This window comes from Herpailurus yagouaroundi, unplaced genomic scaffold, assembly GCF_014898765.1.
Source record: "Herpailurus yagouaroundi ecotype Mexico unplaced genomic scaffold, PumYag 251, whole genome shotgun sequence".
Lineage (NCBI taxonomy): Eukaryota > Metazoa > Chordata > Mammalia > Carnivora > Felidae > Herpailurus > Herpailurus yagouaroundi.
The window spans coordinates 3637414-3650840 of record NW_024412468.1 but is presented as its reverse complement, the minus strand read 5'-3'; the positions used below and the strand labels follow the sequence as shown (position 1 = coordinate 3650840).

The window sequence follows — 13427 nt, the reverse complement described above, 5'->3', positions numbered from 1 at the left end:
GCCCCCTGCTCCCGGCGCGCCCCTCCCCGCGCCCCTCCCCGCGCGCCGCGCGCCCACTCCCCCCTCTCGTCTTCTCCCCGCTCGCCTAGGCACCTGCTCCGGGGAGGGGCACCCCCTACGCCCCTCTCTGCGCTGCTCGGCCGCGCTCGGCGGGAGTGGGGCGGGGTGGGGGTGGGGGGGCCCGCTGGCCCGGGTCCGCCAGCCCGGAGCAGGGGCTCCGGCACTTAGCAGCGCCCCCGGCCCCTGGCCCCCTGCAGCATGCCCGCAGGCTCGCGGGGAGGACGGCCGGCCTCCCTCCCCGACAGCCCTCGCCCTTCTCGCAGCCTCGCCCTCTGCTGCCAGCGGGCCGCGCGCGCGGGGGACTCCGGTCCTGGCTGCAGCCGAGATTTCTCACCAGCCAGCGGCCCGGGAATCTGGAGAGCCCAGCCAGGACTGCGGGAGGTGAAGGGGCGCGGGGAGGGGGAGGAGGACACAAGGCCCAGGGGGGCTGGGACCGAGGAGGGAGGTACTGGAGGAGGCGAGGCTGCGGGAGAGCCCCGGGGCAAAGACCGGAGGGAGGAAAAGTTCATTTAAATAGCAAAGTTTAGGGTGACGAACGGGATGGGCACGAGCCTGAGAAATGCACACCCAGTGGGGCCTCCAGTCTGGCCTCTGGAAGGTCCAGGAGGAAGAGTGTGCGCGCGGTGCGGAGCAGGGACTGTGAGGGAAACCCCCTTTCCTTCCTGCAGAGGCTCTGGAGGTCACTTTCCCTCCGTGCTGCCGCCCACTTGGGGAGCAGGGCAGACACGGCCCAGGGCTGATGGGGGCAGGGGAAGGACGGTGCAGGGGAAGAGGGCGCCAGTGTCTGATGGAAAAGTGGGGTGTGTTTCAGGCACATCTCTTCTTAGCCTGGGCTCTGGAATATTCGCTCCACTCCATGTCAATCCCCAGAAGACCAAGCCCTGGGTTGATGTTGTCAATGGTTGCGTTGACTGGGTACAAGAACATTGATCATCCTAGAAAGTTTTAGAGCTCCTGTGTCCCTTCGTCCCCAGGGTCACCTGCAAGAGTTCATTTCCCCAGGCTGTGCTGGATGGAGTCTATACTGCACACACACACACACACACACACACACACACACACACACACACACAGAGAGAGAGAGAGAGAGAGAGAGAGAGAGAGAGAGAGAGAGAGAGGCAGGCTTTGGTGGCAATGAAGGACAGGTGTCTGATTTCCTCTGCAAGGCCTGAGGTCTCCTGATCCAGACAGTAGCTACCATCCCCTAATTCATTAAACTGTGAGACATGCTATTTGAAATCTGCACAGTTCTTTGGGTGCTCTTGGTTGAACAGTTTGAGAGCCCGGAAGGTGGGGTGGGGTCACATCAGTTCACACCAGGCTTCTGAGCCATCCTTACAAGGGGACGGATTCTCCTTAAACGTTAGGGAGCCTGAGGTAGTGTTTCCGGTTACATTTTACCAAAGAATACAGCAAGGGCCCACGTTTACCTAGGGGAACATTTGGGAAAAGAACAGAGTTGATTTGATTAAGGGGAATTCTTGCAAGGCCTACACCTTGTTAGGCTTTTTTTCCTCCAATATGCGCTACATTTACCCCTTCCAGTCTCCTATAAGATACCACCAATGACCTCTGTTTGCAGTTTGTGGAGGACATTTTGTAATCCCTTCTAAAACTTCGCAGTGCTTTTCTTCAGTGTTTTTGTTTGTTTGTTTTTTGTTTTTTTAACCTCTGAGTTTTACCTGTAATGTCACATCTTTTTGTGGTTGTTGTTAACTTTTCACCACAGAGTGTTATGACAAAAAAGCAAAACAAAACAAAACCCAAAGAACAATCTAATTGTGAGTAACTGGATTACACAAATCATACATTTGTCATTTCAGTTTATAAGACTTGAGGCTTGCAAGTCAAGTGGGAGTTGAAATGTTTTTGTTTTTTCCTGTCAGTGTAAAAACCAAGGCTGTAAATAAGATCATTCTGTTTCTCTTACAAGATAATAAAATAGGCCACATAAAATTCAAGTTGGATTTAAGTTAAATTAAAATTTCAAAACCCACCGAGGCATGAAACTCATCACCTAGTTGTGTACCCAGGGAAGTTCTACTTGACGCACAGAGGGAATTCACAAGTTTTATTCTTCTGCAATTGGAAAGATTTGAGCTCTCATATGACGTAATAGATGCAGGACGATGTTTCTTGTTCACCTAACCACGGTGATGATGCCTTGGCTAATAGGACCACAGATAACCTAACTGTATTTTTCCAAGATAATAATCCAGGTTTCTTTCTTTATTTCTATTTTCCCAGTTAATAAAAACCTCTATTTTACTTTCTAAATCTAAATTATCTTTCTCTCTCTGTATCTATCTCTCTCTGTATAGACATAGATGTATAGGCATCTCATTGTGTCATACCTGTCTTTCAGATGCACCAAATGGGAAAGACTTTTGGAGCCGGTGAGCAAGGAAGGGAAGGAGAGGCTGGGGCACCTTTTGTGTCTTCATGAATAACAATGATCATCAACAGAGCTCAAGAGAAAATAATGAGGAATTAAAATGTGGCTAATAACAGCAGAGTCCACACCTTCACTTTTCAGTCCTGGGGGTCTGGTCCTCTGACCCATTTTACAATTATGACACGTGATATACCTCCTACTATGGGGAACGTACTCTCTTTGGAGCACTGGCAAAGGCTGAGGTAAAAGATCCTGCTCCATCACAGTGAAAAATTCGGAGGATTATTACCAGCTGGGAATACCAAAACCAAAGTGTATATGCACACTTGATTTTATCGCTTTCGTGCTGTTTCAACGAAACAGTTTCACGATTTTTCAGAACTGCAATTTCCTAATATATTAAATGAAGGTATCATACTGGAAGATGTCTAAGATTCCTCACAAATTCCCAAATCTCTGACCCTGTGAAGTCAACTTGGCCAGCATTTGGGCAGGCGGTTCCACTGCGGGGAAGAGCCTGGTGCTGTAGAGAATCCACAGACGAACGAGCCACAACCTATGGTCAAAACACTCACGTGGCGTCAGAATATGAGCACATAGAACACAGAGTCAGCGAAGCAAGGAGCACAGGACTGTATCGGGAGGCTTTCTGCAGATTTTCCAATGAGAAGAGATACATACAGAGAGATGGCTATAGCTTAATGGTAGAAAAAGAATCTGAGGGTGTAAAGCACAGTGTGTTGAGCTGTTTTAGGTACAAACTTGGGAGGGGAGAGGTTGGTAAGAACATAAAGTCAGGTTGGACCATTTATGGGGCATTCCAAATGAGGTGCTTGGGATATTGAACCTTGTCTGTGGGGAACTGCCTCATATACATATGTGTGTGTGTGTGTATGGATATATATTATATATATGTTTATATATTTATATATATTTTACAATTACACTGACTTTTGTTATTTATTTGAACTCATCACCTATAGTATAATCAGTAATAGTGTCATCAGGTATGACACTTTTAGAAAGGGACCCTGTTTGGGATTGGGAGTGAGAGGGTGGTTTGTTGCTGTAGACCAGGAAAGGCATGAGCTGAGGCTAGTTTAGAGACTGCCCTTTCAGAAAGTCAGGTGCGATGGAGCTGGGGTGCAGGGGGACAGTAGGAAAGACAGAGGATGAGCAAGGGAGAGGGACGCTGCTCAGCAGAGCTGACAGGACACACTTGCCAGCTGCTTGGGAGCACGAGGAGTGCAGCACATATTTAAGGTCAGGAATATCCCCAAGTTTGAAACCTGAATGCTCTAAAAAGGAGTGGCAGAAATCAGAAGGTTAGTACTGGCATCCGCTGCAAAGTGCAACTTGGGACGAAGGGCACCTTTGCTCAGGAATGGGCTTTGCAACAGATGATTCAAACACACACACAGTTGTGTATTGACTACCGACCATGTATGTTTACTGTCTATGTGCTTAGAAATACAGGGGAGCAAAGCAAAATTCCTGCTATCGTTGGGAGATTCCTGATGTTTATGAACCTTCAAAAACATGCTGTATATATCACCTGCCATGGTGTATGCATATGTGTATATATATATAAAGGTGATATACATATATCTATATCTATCTATCTATCTATCTATCTATCTATCTATGACATGATCTATAGAAAATTTGAGGTGTATTGACTAAGGAACTCATCTAAAAGTTAAAAATTCTTTTTTTTTCCATGTATTTTGTGTTTTATTTGAGAGAGAGAGAGAGAGTACAAGCAGTGAGGAAGACAGAGGAGCCCAGTGTGCAGCCTGATGGAGGCCTCCATCCCATAACTCTGGGATCATGACCTGAGCTAAAACCAAGAGTCAGATATCCAGGTGCCCCTAAAGGTTAAAGACTCTTATTCTTAGTAAATGTTAAAGCCAAGTGTTAGGGATAAGACTTGGGTCTGTCTGATGTCAGAGACCACACTGTCTCCATTAAAATCTACTGAGTCGATGGAGCTTAAAGCACAATGAGAGGTCTGGAAGCTGAGAAGTCAACTAGAAAAATCCCCATGTTTAGAAAAGTAGTTCAGTCTACTTAAAAGACCTCAGACTCTTAGAGAAATAATAACTAGGTTCAGATGACAGGCTGTTTGCTTCCTTGCTGCATTACCCTGGACATTACTTTTCAGCACAGTTTTGGCACATCCACATCATAGGAAATTGTGATTAGGAAAGAGTTGCCAAAAAATGTCACCAAGGTTCCAACAGAGGGAGGCAAAGAGCGCCACAGAGGCAAAATGGAAAATCTAATTTTGATTTGGGGGAAATTTAGGAAGAACTCACAGAGGCAGAGAATATGAACCGAATGTTTATGAAAGTGTAGAGATTAACAGGGAGAGAAACAATGATGTGCAACACATGAGAGGGCATATGTCTTTCTGGTGAGTTCTGAAAGTTTGCTGTGACTGGATAGGTTATATCAGGGGACATGCGGGAAGTGAGCCTAGAAAGCAAAAGAAGGAAGGAATGCCTGTCAAAGTGACTCATTCAAAAGGTTCATCTCATCTCCATTGTGTCAAGACGGAGAAATCACAGAAGTCTAGAAGCAAAGGGAGGAAATGACCGGATTTGCATTTTAGATTAAAAATTCTCATTAGTGTGGAAGCCTGAGGCAGGGAGAGAAATTTGGCAGCTGGAGAGAAAGTCTAGGTGAAAAAGAACTATGTGAACCAAATAGCAACAGTAAAATTTACCGTTTGACCCTCAAGTCCTATTTTCAGTTGTCTACCCTGAATATACACGAGTGGAATTACAGAAGTTGCATGTACAAAGCTTTTTATTACAGTACTGTTTATCAGAGCAAAACACAAACAGCCCAAATGTCTATCGAGGGGAGGCTATCATACTAAGCTATGGTATATCCATACAATGGGGTGCTGAACGGTTATTCAAGGAAAGAGGAGAACTTTTATATACCACCGTGGAGTAATCACTGTGGATATATTTGATGAGAAAAAGTAAAATGGAGACAAGCGTGTGGCACGCTAGCATTTATCTAAAATGAGGGGTACTTCCTCTAGGGACAGAAAATCAGGATGGAGAGAAAGAAGCAGATAAATCTACTCAGAGTTGCATTATTTCAATTTATTTTAAAACAGATAATTCTGGCTTATCCTCTCCAGTGGGATATCTCCTGGAGACAAAAATAATTGCAAAAAACAGCTTACCCTGCCTTCACTAATCATATTGTTGATGCTCGTACTCATACTGCTATTCTATTTATATATAGTTGCATAAAGCAAATAAATGCTTATGCTTATATACTTGGGAAAGCATTAAAGAAAAGTGATACATGTTTAAAATCAGAGGATAAGTAAAAAAAACCCTGGTGGTTCTCCGTTTGAATTGGCAGTTGCATTATGATTTATTTTATCTTGTATTTTCCATAAAATATGTATTTTCTCAGCTCTACACACTAATGCATTAGAAATAACAATTAACTGAGGCGCCTGCGTGGCTCATTTGGTTAAATGACTCTTGATTTTGGCTCAGGTCATGATGTCACAGTTCGTGACATCAAGCCCCGTGTCAGTCTCCATGCTGACAGTGCAGAGCCTGCTTGGGATTCTCTCCCTCTCTCTCTGCCCCTCCTTTTCCTCTCTGTCTAAAAAATAAATTTAAAAAGGGGTGCCTGGGTGGCTCAGTTAAGCCTCTGACTTCGGCTCTGGTCATGATCTCATGGTCCGTGAGTTCGAGCCCCGCATCGGGCTCTGTGCTGACAGCACAGATTCTGTGTCTCCCTCTCTCTGCACCCCGCCCCCCAACTCATGCTCTGTCTCTCTCTTTCTCTGTCAAAAATAAATAAACATTAAAAAGAAAATTTTTAAAAAAGGGGTAACAATCTGTTAAAAATCAGCATCCCCATGTACACCATCTGTAGAACCTAGTACCATTTTCCACTAAAAGACATACATGCTCCTTGGAAAAATGACTTATTCCCAGCCCAGGGAAAGAATTACACAAGATGTCCCTGGAACACAGCATCGTTACAGAAAGCAAGGAAGCTTAAGTACTGAGATCATGTCAAAAGTGATCAGGAACCAACTGGAGGATATTCACATTGGCTGAAAATGGGAAAACTTAGGTGTCAAAAAGAGTAATGCCTGAGATACACACATCACTGTTAAATCCATTGACATTATCATGATAATTTAAAAACCACAGATAGAAGCCTCATTGGCCCCTTCATATATTAGGAAATCAAGTCAGATTTTTTTTTAAGTAAATTTCATTTTGGATTCTTTGATGTGCAGAAGTGTTTCCAAGATACCACAGTTTCCCTATATCCCTCAGGTAGTTTCTCTTAATGTTACCACCTTGTATCCCTCTGGTCCATTCATCAAAACTAAGAAACCAGCACCAGCATGTTTCTCTTAACTGAGCCCCAGACTTTATTTGGATTTTACCAGTTTTCCCACTAATGAGTTTTCCTGTTTCAGCATCTAGTTCTGTATACTTGATTGCATTCAGTTGTCGTATCTCCTTGGTCTCTTCTATTCTGTGAGTTTCATCTTCTTTGTTTTTCATGACCTTGAGAGTCTGATGAGTACTTTCAGGCGTTTTATAGACTCTCCCTCAGTTTGGATTTGTCTGATGCTTTTCACATGATTAGACTGGGGTTATGGATTGTTGACAAGCATACCACAGAGGTTAAGTGTCCCTCTTTTCATCTCATATAAGGGGATCCATACTTTTCCCACTGATACTGCTTGTGATAAACTTCATCGGTTGATTAAAGTATGTTTGCAAGGTTTCTTCACTAAAGTTACCTTTTTTTTCCATCCCATATTCTATTCCTTGGGAGTGAGTCACATAGTTTCACCCAGGATCATCTTGTCTATTTCCTGTCTCAGTCATTGCACGATACACGTTTCAAGAAGTCCTGTTTTGGGGCGCCTGGGTGGCTCAGTCGGTTGAGCGTCCGACTTCAGCTCAGGTCATGATCTTGCAGTTTGTGAGTTCGAGCCCTGCGTCGGGCTATGTGCTGACAGCTCAGAGCCTGGAGCCTGCTTCAGGTTCTGTGTCTCCCTGTCTCTGCCCCTTCCCCGCTCATGCTCTGTCTCTGTCTCTCAAAATGAATAAACGTTAAAAAAAAATATTAAAAAGAAGTCCTGTTTCCTTTAATTGGAGAATGATGTTTAAGAACCAAAATCTTGATGATGTTTGCTCACTGTTACTGGGATGTCACTGCTTACAGGTTCTCACATAGGACATAGCCAGTACTCTAACCCATGTATCAATACCTGTCTGTAATTGCTTCTTTATCTATCCATCTATGCATGTATTAAGCTAACCGTGAGTTCACACACTGATTACTCCAACTCAAATCCAGCACTACAGAGTTCATTCTAACCTACCTTCTATCATATCTTGAGTGGATATCAAAAGGGATAATACCTGAATTATATTGCAACACATCACTGTTAAATCCATGACATCATAATGATGACTTTTAAAAATATAGGTAGAAGCCTTAGTGGGCTGCCTTTATATGATATGGAACCAACTCATAATTTCTCTCCAATACTGATAAAGCTGGCTCCCAGGATCAAGGAAAATTCACTTACACTATCAACCTGAACTTCAGTTCTCCAAAAATAACTGAAATTTTTTATACCTTATTTTTGTTTTCAGCCACTGGTGATCACTCAAACGCATGCCATGGGATTCTGTTTTATGAGAAGCCAGCACACTATCCGGAATAATGCCAACAACTTAATAAATTTATTTATGTATTTATTAGCTAAATCATTCCTTGGCAGGGCTTAGTTTTTTTTCAAGGTGTGAATAGTTTTCCCCAATTAACTGATAGTTTTTTATTTTCATGTATTTTCCTGCCATCACTTTCCAGCAACAGGAGTAACACCCTTGTGCCTCATGGAATGCACTGCTTTACCTTTTTATCTGTCTGTCAACCTTGCTTGAAATCAGCACACTCATCTTGCCCTATAGCAGTTGCTTGATTAATCTTTTGTCATCTGTCTACCTCACATGGTCTCTCCGTGAAACTGATTGACATTGTGCGTGACTTTAATGCTGATAAATTATCTCTCTTCCAGGACCACAGAATCCTCATTACACCAAAAAGATTACTTTCCTTGTTTTATGTTCCTCATTCTTCTCTAGAGTCACTGTAATTGAAAGAGGTCACCAAGTAGGACCTGGCAGTCTTTTCCTCATTCACTCATTCCTCCATCGTGTACTTCTAGAACATTTACTATGAATCATGGTATCAGGAGTGGATAAAAGAATGTTTTATCCAGTATGGCATTTGTTCCTTACAATGAAAGGATCCCCAAAACAGACAGCTGTCCATCAACACACCTACGTAACTGAGTAAAGAGATCTATGTTGTAAACCCCATGTTAGTGGTGGAAACCTGATGTGATCTCCTTCAAGGCAGGAATAGTGTTATATCAAACATCAATCTACCCCAGTGTTATCGCTTCATTTGACTACCAATTCCAGGCTAGGAAGGACCAAGAAAAGCATTGGAAAAGCAAATATTTGAGTTTGACTATAAAACACGGACGGGTTTTCATTACTTAAGAAATGGAGGGGCATTCTAGACAGAGGGAAGAGGGGAGTGTGCATTAGGAGTAATGTGTAGCCCAGAGATAGGAATCATGAAAGGGACTGGTAGCCCGGGAGGTGCAGAAGTTTGAATAAGCCAGACTCTGTAAACAGCCTGGCATATTAAATATGAAATAAATACGTGGAAAATAAATTGGCAAGTGACACAAAATGGGGCTTCGAGTGACACATTTCTCCCCTACCTTGCTTGTTAACAGCAAAGACTGTATTTCTTCTAACGTTGAAGCCACTGGCCACTGTGCTTAACTGGACTATACAAAGACTTGGAGAATTAATGAAGTTACTTGGAAAACCAGCCTTTTCCAAAATGATTCAGAGTTTTAAAAGTGAACATTAGATTGAGGTTTCTAGTTTAAACATCTACACTGGACACATTTATAAAATACACATTCGGTATTTTTACGTTTAATTTTGCTTTGGACAATTCAATAGCGGTAGTTGTAACCGCCCTTTACTAAGGAACTACTGATGCAAGTGTAATTTTAAGGTGCGCCTGGGTTGCTCAGGAGGTTGGGAGTCTGCCTTTGGCTCAGGTCATGATTTCATAGTTTGTGAGTTTGTGAGTTCGAGCCCCGGGCCCGGCTCTCCACTGTCCGCACAGAGCCTGCTTCAGAGATCCTCTGTCTCCCTCTCTCTCTGTCCCTCCCCTGCTCATACTCTCTCTCTCTCTCTCTCTCTCAAAACTAAAAGAAGAAGGAGGAGGGGGAGGAGGAAGTGGAGGAGGAGGAGGTGGAGAAGGAGAGTAATTTTTAGTTCTTAAAACTAGCTTTCAATTTAGGTAGAACTAGCTCTGTTTTAGAGATGAGAAAATTAAATCGTAGAGCCCAAGATCACACAGCTTTGGCGGGATTCCAAGCAACATTTTTCAGGCCTAAAGGCTGTGCTCTTCTGACCATCCCACTTCTCATCTATATTTGAGAGAAGAGTCAAGTGTTTGGTTTATACCAATGATCTTTCCCTTGGCTCTGACCTAAGCTGAAACGTCATGAAAGAAAAATTAAAGAAAGAAAAAGTATGTACATTTGCACTTTTGTAGAAATATTAGTATTGACTGAGTCATTTAACACAAATGCCACAAAAGTCAGATTAGTAACATTTATTCCTCTCATTTAAAAAAAAATAGAAGAGGGGTGCCTGGGTGGCTCAGTCAGTTAAGCATAGACTTTGGCCATGATCTCAAGGTTTGTGAGTTCAAGCCCTGCATAAGGCTCTCTGCTGACAGCTCAGAGCTTGGAGCCTGCTTCAGATTCTGTGTCTCCCTCTCCCTCTGCCCCTCCCTCACTCATGCTCTGTCTCTCTGTCTCAAAAAGAAATATTGAAAATAATTTAAAAAAAATTTAAAAGGTAATGAAAAATAGAAGTATTTGCCTGGTTAGGAAAGAGAAAGTCGAAGGAAAGGACGTAAAGATAGACATCTAGTTATATAGCCCTCTGGTACTTCAAATAACTCATTTGATTTATACTAGAGTTACTTTCTTCCCCATTATTAATCATGAGCAGCCCTGTTGGTTGAGCTAAAGTCATAAACTGAACATTCTCCCTCCTGTTTTCTTTTTTCTTCCTTCCTTTTTTTAGCACCTAAGAAGATTGAGTTGTATGTATTTAGTCATACCCGATCCAACTGCCTTCCCTTGAAAATATCCTTGGCTGTGACTGAATATATTTTGCATAGCATTTTTAACAAAAATAACATGGAGCATAATGACTTCACTTTCAAGATGATTCTGCTCGCAAACCTGCCTGCTTTTCCGACTGTTCATAACAGTCTTGTGCAGTAAGTGTTTGCCAAGCACACCTCTTAGAGCAATGTAGGGATTAGAGATAAATTATTTATGAAGGTGCTGTTACTACCGTTTCCAGACATACTGTTGAAATCTGATTATTTCTGTAGTTTTATTTTATTCCAAAAGAATACAAAAAATGTGGTGTTGAAAGTAAGAAAGTATACAAAATTATGTGATATAATTTTGCATGTAAAGTCAGATGTATATTAAATAAGACATTATTAATGGTTATTTGGAGGCTGTGGGATCAGCGGTAATTTGTATCCTCTTTTGCATGTTTTTCTGCACTTTCAAACTTTTCTAAGACTGGTCTGTGTTGTTTTTGTAAACATTAAAACACCATTTTCAAATTATAGGGGGAAAAAAGCTTTGCTTCACCTGCAAGTTTCTTAAAGAACAACATTCAAGTGAAAGTTTGGTCTTATGGGTGTAGTGATGCTAGTTTATGTGGCCTTTAAAATCGTTACAATACCTAATGAATATAGATTAAAAACAGGAGTACATTTTATCTGTTGCACATGAATGCTACATTAAATTTGTTGCACTTCTATGTAATGTTATTAGAAAGATTGATAACATCTACTGCCCCCTTACTGTTTGTGTGAAATACTGGGCACAGCCACAAATTAAATTGATAACTAACTTCCTCATAGGGAATTTTATGGGGACAGATATGTACTGCACAAAAAGTAGAATATTTAATCGTTCTTTATAAATGTAAGCTTCTACTTGAGAGATCTTTTAGGAAAGCCACAAATAAGTGAGGATAAAATATACCCTGAGAAAATTAAAACTATGCATGTAATATAGATTACTTTAACATCCAATTTAAGGGTACATGGATTGGTGGAGAAAAGTGAAGCTTGCTTTGTAACTGGAGAAAGAAAAAAGTACAAAACCAAAGAAATCCAGACATTTCTCTCACAAGCATAAAAGCAGACAGAATGTCTTGGTTGGAGTAGAATCCATATCAAATAAGCGATACCCTGGTAAGACAGAGAAGGAGCAAATCAACTGGGGAGAGAAATTTGAGGATCAGACAGGATATAAAAATGTGTTGAGGAGTGGTTGTGTGTTCTAATGGTAGACTTTATGTCCATTCTGAGGTTGCTTATTCTGTACGTATAGAGCAAGCTAGGACTTTGTGAGCTAGATTCTAGGGAGAGAAGCCGAAAGGCACCCAATCTTACAAAGGACTGCCAACATTTCACGGAGATGATAGTGATATCCAAATTCTTCTGCACCATTCTATTAGTACAATAAAAATGAGTATACACTCCAATATGTATTCATATAATGCAGAAATTATTTGTATTATTTTCACCCCAACATATATTTGGATACTGCACCATGCGAATATGGAAATTAAAAAGTAACAAATAAAGAATATGTCAACTACATTTTATTTTGACAAGATCTTTTAATTTCCCTAAAATATTATTTTTATGAATCTGTTAAGAAAATCTAATAACATTATGTGCTTTATATTACTGCATATTTTTATTTATTGATATTTTTGTGAGGGCAATGTAATCAAATGTGCTTTTCAGCTTTGAAATTTTGCCTTAATACTTTATGATACAGATGTCTGAAGATTCAGTTATAATTTTAGTTTGTTTTTGTACTGCTTTTAGTGGCTATCATGGGTGAAAAGACACCAAAAAGATACACAGAACCCAATGAAAGAAGCTCACTGTGCTGTTTTGATCCAGCCACTATATTCACTTTTCAGTCCAATCCATGAATCATTCGAGGTGTATGTGTTCAGACTTTTTATTAAATTATACTCTAATCCGAAAGTCTTATTTTAATAATAGGTTTAAAATATATGGGGACTATTGATTTGAATATTATAGTCTTGAGTTTTTCAAGTGAGTGCACTTGGTTCACAGGAGACCCATGCACAATTTTCCAGACAAAATCCCACATGATGATCAAAAAACACTCTCAAGCATCCATTTTCAAAACAGTATTTCTATAACATGAGTTGTTTAACTGTTCAAATAATGGTTATTTTTCAAGTGCTAAAATGTCACCTATACTTTAAAGGGACAAATTGGTTGTGTCTAAATACCTGCTACAAAAATATATTTTAAAAATTTGCTACGTAATACCCAACTGGCATTTACCAAATAAGTCAGCAATTTGAAACACTGCATTTTAAAAAAGTTTTCCAACTCTTTTTAAGTAAGTTGCCTTAGATAAACAGCAAACCTTGTGTCCCACAAAAGATTTTAATAGGCTTTCCCCTTTCCATTACAAAAAAACTACAAATATTTTAGGATTTAAAGAACTTATTTTTGTAAAACTGACCACATTGAAGGCATCTTGTAGCCTGTCTGAGAGGAATACTGAGAGGAAATCTGTGAGTTAAGAAATCATTATTAACCCTTTGAGATTATGTAAACTTTACTATTTTATTTATTATTTATTTATTTATTTTTGTTTGTTTATTTGAGAGAGAGTGCATGTAAGTTGGGGAGGGGCAAAGGGAGAGAGAGGAAGAGAGAGGGAGAGGGAGAGGGAGAGGGAGAGGGAGAGGGAGAGGGAGAGGGAGAG

At 41.1% G+C, this 13427-nt stretch overlaps 1 protein-coding gene and 1 long non-coding RNA gene across 15 annotated transcripts in view; one reads left to right on the top strand and one right to left on the bottom strand.

Moving 5' to 3' along the window:
* Positions 1-13427, bottom strand: part of GRIA4 (glutamate ionotropic receptor AMPA type subunit 4) — a 474792-nt gene that overhangs the window by 392005 nt on the left and 69360 nt on the right. For 12 of the 14 annotated variants that reach the window (XR_005786293.1, XM_040460822.1, XM_040460820.1 and 9 more), the window contains exon 1: positions 94-311. The exons of 1 other annotated variant lie outside the window; for it this stretch is intronic. The gene's annotated coding sequence lies outside the window, so the exon portion shown is untranslated. Of the gene's footprint in view, positions 1-93; positions 312-13427 lie in introns of those variants that run through there. One more of the 14 variants, XM_040460835.1, reaches the window with a different exon arrangement.
* Positions 314-3399, top strand: LOC121020806 (uncharacterized). Its single transcript, XR_005786294.1, has 2 exons — positions 314-441; positions 2426-3399. It is a non-coding gene; the product is annotated as an uncharacterized LOC121020806 (long non-coding RNA).